The sequence below is a fragment of the Gopherus evgoodei genome, chromosome 1 (genome assembly GCF_007399415.2).
Source record: "Gopherus evgoodei ecotype Sinaloan lineage chromosome 1, rGopEvg1_v1.p, whole genome shotgun sequence".
NCBI classification, from domain to species: domain Eukaryota; kingdom Metazoa; phylum Chordata; order Testudines; family Testudinidae; genus Gopherus; species Gopherus evgoodei.
Window position 1 is genome coordinate 358,128,131 of NC_044322.1, and position 14,722 is coordinate 358,142,852.

Below are 14,722 nucleotides of genomic sequence, written 5' to 3' on the forward strand. Positions count from 1 at the left end.
GCCAGTTTTTAAGCCCAGCAGAATTTTCTAGATCTGCAGTGACAGGGCATGAGTAATCGTTCCCTCGTTAAACTACTAAGAGAGTCATAAAACAAAACAAATTGTTCACCTCCCCAGTGTTTTTCCTTTTTGCTTTCCCTTTCCAAGTCCTGTAGTGCTCACAAACATCCAAAGTATCCAAGTGACATAACCTTTAGTCAGTACCCTAGAGGAAACAACATGTCCTTCACATGTTGCTCAATTCTCTGATATTCTATTGCAGCCATTGATTTTTGATGGAGGGCAGTTTAAGTTGTTTTTTTTTAATCAAGAGCCAGATCGGCCCGAGTGAAATGTGTGCATTCAAAATCAGACATGAAGAGCTCACCTGGTGCTTATGAATGGATTGTGCTGTGCTGGCTGCTGTCCTGCAATCCTAGGTACACCTGCGGTCTTCATGCCAAGTACTTTACAAAGCCATCAGCCTGAGTAGCTGGGTGGTGCCCTGGGGAGATTTGTGGGGATGTGCAGGACAAGAAAGAATCTGCCCTTCACCCTGGGGCAGTGCTCTGTGGGTACCATTATGCTGTCAGTGCAGCTACTAAAGCATGCCCCTCTGTAGGAAACAATGTCCAGAGGATCCATCCTGCCCACAAGTTTCCTGGATGCTGGGGCACAGCTTTGTTCCTCTTCTCTGTGTAAGTTCCCAGCATCCTCCCTCATCACCTGCACAGTGGAACTGTGCGGTTCCATTTTTGTAAGGGCCCTCTGTGCCTTTATAGTGGGATAGGTAGCTTTCCCCTCTTGTTATCTGGGAATCAAGCTGTCTGATAGATTTCTTTTCAACCATGAAAGTACCTCTTTGAAAAGCCACATTTTCAACAGCAGCCTCTAAGAATGCAGGCACAAGTCTCAGCCCCTGAGTTTTTGCCCACAAGAAAGCAGTTTGTTCTCACAGCGCTGGGTTTTTGTATGCATAAGAATCCAGACACCTGGCACTGCACCCACAATTTCAGAGACCCCTTTGAAAATTTGGTTCTCTTTCTTCTGAACCAACCTCCAGAGGGCAGATGTATCCTGTGCAGTGACTCAGATCTTTGGAGAATGAAGAAGATACTAACAAATAGGAGAACCATTTCCAAAGTCCAGAGACTTGAGAGAGAGAGAGAACACAACACAAAAAACAAAACAACAACATAAAACCCCTGGACTGTGGGATGTTAAAGTTTGGTAATACTTATACTGAGCACTTCATACCCTGAAAGCCCTGCACAAACACTAATTAATCCTCACAATAACCCCTTCAGGTAAATGCATTATCCCCATTTTACAGATGGCAAGAGAGTTTCTGTGATTTTCCCAAAGCCACTGAGAGAGTTTGTATCAGAGTTTTGTTTAGACACAGGAGTTCAGAGTCCCGCACCTGAGTTTGGACTATTAGGTTGAACTCAGGGATCCGATCCTCGGCTTGTATAAACTGGCAGTGAAGCAAATGGAGCTGTGTCAACTTACACCACTGAAGGTCCGGCTCTCACAGTTAATCTTGAAAAGTATGGCTTATTTTAGGGAAATTATTACTCCTTTTGCCTAAATAAAGGTTGGAAAGCAGCAAAGAGAAAACCATCTTGGATTGCACTGGCATTTAAACCACAAAGTTTTGAACTCTCCCTTGTAATAAGCACCAGAAAGCAAATAAGTGAGGTAAACTTGGGAGTTCCAGACCACAGCTCATAACATGTTTTGCAAAGTGGTAAGAAGGCCCATTAAAGCTATCAAGCTCATTGACCTCACAGGTTTCTCCAGGCCAATTCTAGAAAACAAAACAGCTGCATTTTCAGTTCCCTGGTAAAGGAATTATTGGCACACTGTTCAGTCCAGCTCTGGTTTGGGGGCTTTAAAGAGACAAGCCCAGAAGCTTGAGATGTGCAAAAAGACAGTCAAAAGTAAAGTGATTAAAATCAGTGGGAGTTTGCCTGATTAAAGACCAAGTACTTCATTCCAACACTGTAATCTTGTCATCAAAAATTCAAATAACTTTAGTTGTGAGCTTACTTTACTGCACAGCTGGGCTAATGAAAATAATTGTGTAACAATTAATGGTGGGTTTCAACAGTCTTACAGCCGATACACTGGAAACATCAAGCCTTAGATGAGATGAAGTGCTCGAAAAGACTGGAATTGTTTAGTTTAGAGACATGAGACAAATAAGAGGGGACAGGATAAAGGTATACAAAAATAATGAATGGAAAAGAGATAAGCCAGACACTCCTATTCATCCTCTTAAGATGAGAGCAAGAGGATATTCAATGAAATTAGAATTTTTATTATTATTTAACATTTATATTATGATAGAGCTTAGAGGCCAACCATGTCAGAGGGCCATTGTGCCATGTCCTTCACAAATATATAGAAAATGACAGCCTCTGCCCTCAAGAACTTCCAGTTTAGAGAGGAAATGCACTCTAAAATATTTGTATACGGTGAATAATTAAGCTGTAGAACTGAATGTTACAAGAGCCCATCGACGCAAAGACATTTATAGCAGAAGTTCTTAACCAGGGGTCTGGGGCCCCCTAGGGCGCCTTGAGTAGGTTTCAGGGGGGCTGCCAAGCTGGGCCAGCATTAAACTGGCTGGGACCCAGGGTAGAATGCTGAAGCCTCACTGAATAGGGCTGGAGTCCAGGTCCCTGAGTCCTGTCAGCTGGGGCTGAAGCTGAAGCCTGAGCAATGTAGCTTTGAGGGAAACCCTGTAGTGTGGAGGCCCAGGCAATTACCTTGCTTGCTACCCACTAACACAGGCCCTGGCTTTTATATGCAGAAAACCAGTTATTGTGGCACAAGTGGGCCATGGAGTTTTTATAGCATGCTGGGGGGGACGGGGACCCTCAGAATGAAAAAAGGTTGAGAACCTCTGCTTTATAGGATTCAAAAATAAGAATTAGATATTTATATGGATAATGATAACTTCCACATTTATTACACTGGATAGGATGAAAGAACTGAGCTATTGAGGGGAGGGATAGCTCAGTGGTTTGAGCATTGGCCTGCTAAACCCAGGGTTGTGAGTTCAATCCTTAAGGGGGCCATTTAGGGATCTGGGGCAAAAATCTCTGGGGATTGGTCCTGCTCTGAGCAGGGGGTTGGACTAGATGGCCTTCTGAGGTCCCTTCCAACCCTGATATTCTATGATCTATGAAGTAGAAACCCTCATGCTTCATGGCTTAAGTCAACAGTTAACTCCCACAGGGGAAAATGTCTTCTTAACTATAGGCAAAGTTATTTAATGATTATCAATCACAGGGATTCTAAAAGCTCCCTGGGAAGGATCTGGTACTGGCCGCTGTTGGAGGCAGGATATGAGACTAGATGGGGATCACTGGTTTGAGCCAATGTTGCAAGTCTTTTGTTCCTAGGAGATAATGCAGTTTTTTTTTTTAAATAACTGATCTACTGAAACAGAGTTGGAAAGCATTTCCCAAGCAGCTTATCCAAGTTAGATCAGCTGATGGATCCCTGTTTAAAATACAGACGGAATGACAGGATCATGAGACTGACAACAGTTTAGAATGAGGTCACCTCCGCTTCCATTCAGAAATACAACTAGCAAGTACACTTAACTCCTTAATTAAAAACTCCTTCCAAAAAGGAGCACTGTACATTTATAATCTCGGAGGGAACCTAATGAAAAGTGTCACACTGGCTTTGTTGCTGTTTTTCCAACACAGAGCTGATAGCAGAGAGGCCAGTAGAAATCTGGCAAATTAAAAACAAAAGCTGAATTTTCTTAGGTGTCACAGTATCTTTGATTCAAAGCTCATCTTTTTTTCTATTCCCTGAAGCAATTACATTTTAATACCCTAGAGCAGTGGTGGGCAATCTGCAGCCCGTCAGGGTAATCCACTGGCTGGCCATGAGACAGTTTGTTTACACGGACCATCCACTGGCACGGCCGCCCGCAGCTCCCTGTGGCTGTGGTTCGCTGTTCCCAGCCAATGGGAGCTGCGGGAAGCATCAGGGTACTGTCAGGGTAATCCGCTGGCGGGCTGCGTGAGGCCCGTGGGCTGTAAGTTGCCCACTACTGCCCTAAAACTATGGCAAAAATCATTTAAAATTCTATTTTATAATAAATTATGCTTGGTGGTTAATAAATTTGTTTTCTAAAATGGCAACAATTATGGGACGTATGGACAATGGGCCATAAATCCTCTCGTAATCCAATTGACCATTGGTCCAATTAGTTTCTTCTGGACAAACTCAATTTAGCAAAAATATTAGGTGTGGCTACACTCTTAATAGTTCAGGAAAAATTTAATGACATGATAATCATTGTAGGGATCTGTGCAAAACTGTAGTGTTCCCTTATATTGCTTTTATTTTTTAAAGTTACTTATAATTTGTTTAATCAGATTTATCACAGGGGATAACATAGTGGTCTAAATTTAGAACATAAGAATGGCCATACTGGGTCAGACCAGTGGTCCATCTAGCCTAGTATCTTGTCTTCTGACAGTGGCCAATGCCAGATGCTTCAAAGGAAATTAACAGAACAGGGCAATTATCAAGTGATCCATCCTCTGTCATCCAGTCCCAGCATCTGGCTTAGGGACACCCTGCTTCTGCAGTCAAGACTCCTGCTGAAGTCAATGGAAGTTTTGTCTGTACAAGGACAGCAAGAGCAGGTCCCAGGTTTCGAATACTCAGACTTCCTGGAATCAGTCTAGAATCCTAGCATTGTTTAACTCAGCCAGTCATCCTTCTGAAGAAAATAAAAGGAGTTACATGGAGTCTGCTGTGTGTGCATGCATGCCTTTTTTTTTTTTTTTTAATAAAACAAAAGACTTGTCTCTGTCCTGTCTCTGTATGGACAATAAAGGCCTCACGGCGCTTTCCATAAAAAGGTTTGCTCCAAGTCCTTGCCCACTGGAACATAGAAATTGGCATACTATACCCACTGGCAAAACTTTACATATGGGTTAGGCCTTAAAGGCTGGTTTATGCCCTGAAATTTGAGGGTTTGTTTCACTCCCTAATCTTGTTTGCTTTTTAAAATATTTACTATTATACCTCCAAATTTTCCCTACTGCTGTGCAGTATTTTGTGTGCCTGTTCTCTGCATGGCTGCTGCTCTCACTCCAAGTTATCATAGTGGCTGTCACCATAAAGCTGATGTAACTTCACTGAATTCAATGGAGTTACAGTAGAGTAACACTGATATAAGAAAATAGAGAATTAGGCCCAAAATGTGGATGAAGCATTTTGGGGATTCTTAAGGGATGAAAGGTGCTATTAGCTTCTCAGCATGGTAAGTATCTGTTTGTCACCTATACTGAATCTGAAAATGTTACTGAGGCCTGGAGATTTTCTTCTTCTGTAACGTAAGGTGAGGGATTTGCTCAAGACCAGGATGATACACAAGTATGGCATGTTAGGAAAGATGGGCACTGCACAAAGGGGAAGTGGAAATCACAGGGTTAAGAGACAAGCATCCAGAAACGGATTCCAGAGTCATGAAGCAGGCTACATGACTCAGCACAGGAAGACCACCTGCCCACTGATGACATATCAAAACTAGTAACAGTCAGGAAGGCAGCTGGGCATTCTGGATGTATAAAAAGGTGCCAGGCAGCAGCTGACAACAGCAGGGGAGAAGGCGTGAGGGAATGAAACAGAAGCCCACAGAGGTCCATTTTATTAAACTTATTTAAATCCTAATTTCGTGAGGTACTGAGCTCCTCCAACTCCCATCGGGATGAAATTGAGTTGGACGGCTCAGTACCACACAGAATTAGGCCTTTGTACAGTAAGTTAAGTATATATTTTTAATTTCATATATTTTTACATTTGGGCTGGTTTTATTTAACAGGGAGGTGACATGGCTTGCTGTCATACAGTGAGTGGGTCAGAGCATCCTGCTTCCGCTCCAGTAGATCACAAGGTATTCTTAAGAATGGGAGCCATTAAACAACTCATATTACCAATTCCAATTTCCAACAGCCCCCAACACCTTCTAGTGTTTGTCTGTGTAATAGCAGTTGGGTGAATAGGTTGAGAGCAGTATTTTATCTTTTGGACAAAGTCCCAATTTCAGTTGAACCGGTTCTCAGATAGGAGCATGTGCAGTGACACGCGACTTGTAAACGCAGTTGCTCCACTGATCTTACAAGATATATACCCATATATCAGAAGCAAAATCAAGCCCTTAAAACGTATATGCTGATGTATCAGTTAGATTGTGACAAAAGAATAATAAAATTGGAGACTTACTGGAAACATGGTAAGAAATTTATGGAGCTCTTCTAATAATGATATTGGGTCAGATCTTCAGCTGGTTGAAGTCAGTGGAGGAATGCTGATAGTCACTAGCTAAGCATATGGATCAAAGGGTTCGGGGAGGTTTTAATTTATGATTGTTTCTAAAGCAGTTTGAAATGGAACATGTTCTGGTGTTTCAGAGCACAAGGCTGGGATTCTACTCTTAGCTCTGCTACTAACTTTCTGTGTGACCTTGGATAACTCATTTGGCACCAGAATATCTAAAGAGCTCAACTCTCAGACACCTGAAGGACATGACGAGATTTTCAGAAGTGTTCAGCAGCCAGCAGCTGTCACTGCAAACAAGGATGGAGCACAATGGATGCTGCTTGCTGCTAAGCACTTTTGAAAATCTAGCCATTGAAGTATGAAAAGGGACAATGTGCAGTTCCTTGTTTCAATATCCCTAATTCAGCTTTGTTCAGCGAAAAAGTATAAAGATGCGATTTTTTCCTAATATTATACTTATTAATCACTTACATTGTGACAGACCCTAAAAGGCTCAATTATTCAACACCCTGTTGTTCTATGCACTGTACATACATAATAAATGACAATCCTTGCCTTGAAAAGTTTATTATTCACGTTTCTGTTATTCAGGGTTCATTTTTAGCAATTTTTGAGTTTTATGTAGATATCCAAAAATCAGGGGTTTTTAGGGCTTTCTTTGTGTATATTATAATGAGTAATGTACATTATGTATTATATACATTACCATAATTGGAAATCTTGTTGTAATGTTCACTACTGCACTTTAACATAGTACTGTTTCAAAACAGCACGATTAAAACACAGTAGGGAATCTTTAGTGAGCACCAGAAGGGTCTACTCAAACCAATTAATGTGCCAGCACTTAGTGTGACTTCTGAAGTGCACTCCTGCAGTCTGCATTACTGCTCTGTGTAAACAAGCCCTTAGATACAAGTAACCATTTCCGGTGTTTTTCCAGTGTTTATTAGGTTAACACATATATTTTTGTTTAAACTTGGGGTGCTTAATCGGTGTTTATCAGCTAAAACCTAAAATTAGAAACCCTACTTATAATCAAAAGTCATTCTGTTAAACTCTGAATTCAAGATCTGAAGGTCAAGCTGGGCTTTTTTCTGGCTTGTGCATCATCATCCAGAATAAAACTTTTGTGAGACAACCTGGTCATTGATGAAGATGTATAATCATTATCCCAAGATTTGAAAATGGTTTACTGCGCAGTTCTCAAGGGAGAACATGGTTATGTTTATGCAAATGACTGTGTAACAATCAGTGGTAGTTTTCAATAGAGTTACTTGGTAGTTGATGCATCACCTCAGATGCAATTCTTCAGTGGGTCTGCATGGGAGTATCAGAGGCTATGATCTGATCTGCAATTGTAATTTAGGACAAAACCCTAAAAGGCACTAGAGCACCGTCCAACAACTACTGACCTTGATGGGAGAAGAAAATACTAGATAACTCTTAGGATTCATCTGTTAACAATTCTCTTGATGCATCAGCTGGAATAGATTCCAGCTCTAGCTCTCATAATAGGTATGTTTACACTGCAGTCAGAGGTGTAACTGCAGCACACATAGATGTACCCAAGTTACCTCCGATCTAGTAACAAAAAAGTGAAGCGGTGGCAGCATGGGCTGTACAAGCCTGCCTTGGACTCTGGGCAGGAACTCCGGTGGCTAGCCTGTCCTGGCTTCACTGCTATTTTTATTCAGGCTATTCAGATCAAAGCTAGATTGGGCATGTCTACATGTGCTGCAATCACACCTCTGATTGCTGGCTCTGTGGAGCTCACAGGGATAGAACAATAGTAAAATCTTATTTTTGTTAATGGAGTTAAAAGCTCTTCCGAATTGCTTTTCAGATTAGAATGGTATGCGAAGCATTTTGTGCATTGGATTCCCCATCTACAAAACAAGAATAATATATATTCTTACCTACTTCACAGGGACACCCTGAATCCTAACACGTTTATGTGTGGAAAATGCTTTGAGACCCCTAAATGGAAAGGTGTTAGAGAAGAACACGGTTTTATTAGACGCCCCCATTTTAAATAGGATAGCAAATGTAACATCCTCTATACAGTTACAGTGTAAGACAGCAATTGCCACTGAAATACATGGCTGAGCTCATGAAGAAAAAAAGAAATAAGAGCAACTCAGACAAAACCACAGAATCACAAGGGAAGGCTGCTGTATTTCTCTCCTCCCAATACCTCCCTTTTCATCAGCATTTTAAACAGTTTCAACATGCTAAAAATATTTCTGACTTCTTCTTTAAGCTGTCTGGTTGTTTTCTTACAGACGCTATCTCAGCATTACACGGTCAATACAACTGACAACATATAATGCTTCCTTGCTCCTGAAATTGATCAAATGTTTCCCCTTCACTTTCTCTTAAGTATGTTTTACACACAAGAAAATAGGCTGGAGGTAATAAAAGTGCTAGGAAACATCAGCTCCAGAAGCTAAATACATTGTACTGAACATGCAATGAAAAATACAAAAACAGACCATACACTTCAGTTTCATATTTAAAGCAACAACCTATGTGATAGGAGTTCTACACGGGAACGATCAAACAAAAGATACTAAAAAGAAGGGATCAATTTCTAAGCAACGCACCTTCTGACCAGCATGTTCTGACCTCTAGCTTTAGCTTCTAAAATATTCTTCTTCAGTGCATAATCCTGAGCCTTGGAAAAGTTAGAGCCTCCCAGTTCCTTCTTGGCACTTACCTGCCCCTACAGGTAGCAAAAGATTAGAGGGATCAGAACCACACAGTGTTTATGAAACGTTCCCCCCCCTCCACCCCCACACACAGTCTAAAGTTCATTTCTTATTCTTAAAATGGAAGGAGTAGTTGCATCAAAAATAAAAAAACCCACGATAAAAAGGAAGCACACACCCATATGGAAAAAAATGGCAAAAGATGAGGCATGCTGACTGCAATGCTTTGTAAACCCTGTGACTAGCAGAAACAAACACCACTAGATGGAACAGAAGGAAAAACTCAGGGTTTGTTTTCTCTAAACCTGCACAACCTCACAACTGTGCATCTCCTATTGAAGACACACACAACTATCAGACCACTCTTGAGATCATCTTTCTTAGGCTTAAGACCACACACGACAGTGAGCAAGATTCTCTCCTTAGTTAATGCTACAATTACTAGTATTTCTAAAAGACATATGCAACCCTATTGATTGTAGCTAAGGACAGAACATTTGGCCCAGCAAACCCATTCCTACAGTGGGTTAGCGTCAGAGGAGAAGGCTGATATGCAACAATAATAAAAAAAATCGTAGTTGTATAATTAGGGCCCTACCGAATTCAGGGTTGATTTTGGCCAATTTCATGGTCATAGGATTTTAAACAATAGCATAGTACCAGATTCCAAATATTAAATGGCTGTAGACTTTTTAAAAATAGTTCTGATAACAAAAGGTCTATAGCTGATCAAATTTACTGAAACTACTGTTAGGCACAAACTTCTGCCTGTCTATGTCTTCACTACAAAAAAGGTGTAATTTTTTTTTTTTACAGCAGGATAACTAACATTCATTAGCTACCCTTCTGTAAAATCCTAGTGGATTCAAGGCACTGAAGTTTGATTTTGCCTTGCTACCTCCTGGTAAAAGCTATGGTGCCTTGTCTCCACTAGGATTTACAGCAGGATAGCTAATGCGCATTAATTATCCCACAGTAAACACACATCTTTTTGGCAGTTAAGACAAAGCCTATGACTTCCCACAGTATTCATTCACCTCCATTTAAGGTTCAAAAGGTCTCAGCTTTATTACAATAAAAACTGAAAATGTACTGTGCACAACTTAATATAACTTAACAGGATAGCCTAGCAATTACCTTAACAATAGCCCAATTGTAGTTGCCATAGGAAGGTCACAGCTAGGTCTGTAACTGACATGGTGAATTAAAAAACAACTATGTATGAGTCACAGTAAACTATTTCCAGTGTTATAGTAGATGTAATAAAAATAAAAAAACTTCTATTAGTATTTTATAAGTTTTTAAAAAGGGTTTTGAAAATTCAAGCCCTACTTCATTGAAAAAAGACAGTTTTGAAGTTTGGAAAATGCTTGTATCCTTGCTGATATCTCCTGAGTTTGATGTATGAGGGTCAAGGATACAGTAGGAATGCCAAGATTTGATCTATCAGTCTCTCCCATGTTCAGTACAGGGACAATTTACATAGTCTCTAAAAAGTGCCACCACACCTACAGTACTACAGATATACTAATTTAAAAATATCGGATTCGCTGTGCCACCTTGTTAGTGTGCCGTGGCCAAATGAGAAATAATCAGTAATTATTATTGTATATACTTCCATGAAATCTTTCAACAAACGACTGCAGATTGCTTTACAAAGTTGGACATTATTATGGTTTCAGAGTGGTAGCTGTGTTAGTCTGTATCTGCAAAAACAACAAGGAGTCATCTCTAAGGTGCTACAAGTACTCCTCGTCGTTTTTGGAGATTACGATGTCCATTTTATGAGGTGGGGAGTGGTAACTAGGACTCAGAGAAGTTAAGTGACATGCTTAAAACTGCGTAGTAAGTCAGAGATGGAGTGGGTAACACAATTCAAGTCTCTTGATTCCTAGCCCTGTCCTCTAACCATGCTAGCCCTGTCATGAAGTCAGCCAATCTGATCTTGCCTAGTGTGCCTGGAGTACTGCCAAATGTTTTCTGTTCTCTACTGTTTCTATGTGTCATTACCGAGCTGTACCATGAAGAATGCTAATAAAGTTGGTTCAACTCTTTAGTTGCATACTTGCCCATCCATTCACCCACTCCTACATTCTCTCCCTTGCCAAACTAATTAAACGCCCACGCACATATTCTCTTAATCACTCACCCACCCAATCACACATTCTTTCATTCACTTTCCCATTCAGTTACACAATCTGATTCTCAAACACCTTTGGTTCATTCACCTATAATGTACTTTCTATAATCTACCTAGCCTAGCCTCTCTCACCACCCAAACCAGTGCGCACTTCTAGATGGACCCTACTCAATTATGCTGCTGTGCGGGCTTCATGGATCCCTCTGGCCAATGTCCAGCTTTGCAAGATAGCTGTCCTCTTTCTGGGGGAGGGAGAGGTATTTATTGTGGAGCTAGTCCTTTAGTTCTTCGTGAACAAAATGTCTTGCTAAATTCTCTGGGTCCAAACTGAGTAGGTACTCAATCCTGCTGGTGGCACAGCAGCCTGGAATTAGTTCTCTGTATAGCCATACAGTAGACTAACATTTTAAAAAATGTCCTCAACAAGAGAAACAATGATAACGAAGGACAATTTGGAAGGGAGTTGACTTTGTAAAAATAAGAAGTAGGTAAGGGGATACTTGGAAAATTTGAACACATACAAACAGCTGGTCTGGTCAATATATCTCATGGTATTACGGGAATTAGTCAGTGTATATCTTTTTCCTTCACAATTGTTTTTCTCTGTCATTTTCTACACTTGCAATCTGTCTACACTACAGCTTCCATTGTTGCTACAATTGGAGAATTATGCATTCAAATATTCTCAGTGTAGATGTACTCTAAGGGCTCATTGACATGGGAGATTTTTCCAGTTATACCAGCATATACTTACGGGGAGTTATATTGCTAATGTGAACACCCTTATTCAGAAACAAGAATGACTTCCAGAGTGATATAAGCTAAAACAGTAAAAAGTACTCTCATATCCGAATGAGTGTCTGTGTAGGGAGTTATTTACTGGTATAACTATAGAGGTTTGAATTCACACCACCTCTTACTGTAGACAAGTACTAAAGGAGCTTAGTTAAGTGTTTTCTAAGATTGGGAAACTATCATGCCTACCCTTTCATATTTGAAGGACATTATTACTAAGGGGAAAAATGATATAGGATGGAACAAGGGAATATAAACTAGGAATAATATGGTGAAACTAAGAAATAGTAAGTGTAGGCTGAATATCAGGAAAAATCATCTTGCCAGTGAGATCTGCATGATTGTGGAATAGACTCCTCAGGAAAGAGGTAAAAGACCAGCACTTAGAATATTTGTAACTATAGTGGAATAAACTGTAGAAAATTTTCTAGAGAGAACATGAATTGCCCTGGAGATGGTCCGTATGATCTAATAGGCATTTCTATCTCTAACATCTATGATTCTGTAATTCCATACATCAGTCCTTATCATAGGGCTGGCAAACACTAGCAGCCACTCTCCTAGCCTCCTGATAATCAAGTTTATAATCAAGATTTACAATTAACATATGATGCTCAAACACAACTGCTTGTGGCCCTATCAGCACACAGCTGTGGCCCATGTGACATCCTCAGGGCCATAAGGTAGTATATATATTGCGTGGATGTGGCCCATATAACACAGAGAGCTGCATATGCAGCCCACAATGGTAAATAAGTTGAGAACCACTGGTCTAACATCTGCCTGTGATAACTATGCTACCCAGGCATCACAGCTCTGAATTTGTGTCATTAAAAACATTGACATGAACTGCAGGCCTGTAATCAGTCCAAAGCTGTATATGCCTTCCATTAAGTAGGCACCATCAAATTTAGAGTAAGTAAAGAAATAATTATTGCTGCTCTAAAAAAGTGCCCAGTGTTACTATTTCAACGATTTTCTGTTAATACAGAGTCCAATCCTGCCAATACTTACATGTAAAAGCATTTTTATCCAGGTGTGTACATCTTTGCAGGAATAGACCTATAGTTAATATGTGGTACTTTCAACTAGTTCCTTTTGAAATTTGTAGTTAGAAGTTCCTCCCTTAAGGTGAAATGCCAGATTCTCCACTAAACCACCTATGTATTTTCTTTGCTATTTTCAAGTTATTAGGTAAGCGTAAATATAGGAAGAGAGAAGAAATGAGAAAACGTGGCATGAGAAAGCATGAGAAAACATGAAAGCATCACCTTTTGTAAGTCTGAAGAGGAGAAAAATAGAACATAACAATGGTAAGTTTAAGAGGCAGGAAGTAAAGAAGTAGAGAAAAAGTAGAAGACAGAAAAAACCACAAAAGAAGGGGCGAGAGAAACAGAAGAGAGCAGAACAGGTAACTCCTTCCAGTACAAAGAACTCTTCTGTGGTTGGTGGGAGTCCCTTGTCTGAACAATTTTATTATCTGCAAGTGGATCTTTCCTAGAGCTTCTACAGGAGCAACAGCAGCTTCTTCATTAAGGCCTTGATCACAATGGGATCAGAACCACGTGAACTAAGACCATGTGTAAATCTCATGATCAGAGTGGACAAGATTTTTTTTTTTCAAATGAGAAGTGTTAAGAAATACTTTGTAGTAAAGTTTGGCTAAAAAGTCAGCTATATAGAATCGAAACAACTTTATAAACACAAGATATGTTGTCCTTGCTGGAGCCTATATGGCAGGGGTAATCAACACGCACCAGGTCCTTTTGAATAGACCCTGACATCTTTTTATTTACTTATTATTATTATTGGTCTTTTAAATTAATTTCTGTGGAGTCTGGACCTTGACTATACCTTGACCAAGAAATTTGGACCTTGACAAAAAATAATTGACCATTCCTGTTATAGGGATTCCCATAGTATAAATAAGTAGTATTGCATCTGCAGATACAATGAGACACAGAATGCGACTGCAGCTCAAGCAGATATACCCAAACTAGCTTTATTCTAGCTAGCTCAGGTCCTGGAGCAGTGATGCTGCAGGAGCTCATGCTTCACAATGAGCTATACAAGCCTGTCCAGAACCCTGGGTAATTACTTGCAGGGCTAGCCCATGCTGAAGCACGTGGTGTCGCAGCTTCACCACTCTGGGACCTGAGCTAGCTAGATTAAAGCTAGCATGGGTGTGTCTACTCAAGCTGCAATCACATGGTGTGATTGCAGACTTCACATACCCACAGGTCCAACACTACTTACTTATAAGGATTGGGATCACCAGTTTGTTATGCATTATACAAAAATGTTAACAGTCCCTGCCCTGAAGAGCTGAGATTCTAAACAGACAACACAGACAAAATGAGAGAGGAAGGAAGTATTCCTGTTTTATAAACAGATAACTGTGGTTCAGAGGAATTAAGTGACGTGCCCAAGGTCAGACAGGAAATCTGTAAAAGAGCCAGAAATTGAACCTAGAATTCCCGAAGCCCCATCCAGTGTCTTAACCACAAGACCACCCTTCTTCAACAAACACATCTGCCCTGGTAGAACTATACTAGTTACAGCTGAGTTTCCACACCTATACATTGTAGTATGATTTGACTGTAAATAAAGCCTAAGAAAGAAAAGATATCACTGAGATAAGATATTGTAGAAAGTGAGACCATTCTGGCTGGTCATCTTCAGTATCCAGTTCATTGGATATCAGTGCACCAGTTCAGTAAGGAAACAAACAGAGAGAAAATGATAGCCATGACTCCCTCTTTTTACACACAAAAGCTTG

At 40.3% G+C, this 14,722-nt stretch overlaps 1 long non-coding RNA gene across 5 annotated transcripts in view; it reads right to left on the reverse strand.

Annotated features, from left to right (window-relative positions):
- LOC115656796 overlaps positions 1 to 14,722 on the reverse strand; it is a 223,131-nt gene that overhangs the window by 16,406 nt on the left and 192,003 nt on the right. For 4 of the 5 annotated variants that reach the window (XR_004001758.1, XR_004001780.1, XR_004001776.1 and 1 more), the window contains one exon: positions 8,904 to 9,022. The exons of the other annotated variant lie outside the window; for it this stretch is intronic. This is a non-coding gene — a long non-coding RNA (uncharacterized LOC115656796). The remainder of the gene's footprint in view (positions 1 to 8,903; positions 9,023 to 14,722) is intronic. 5 annotated transcript variants of the gene reach the window in all.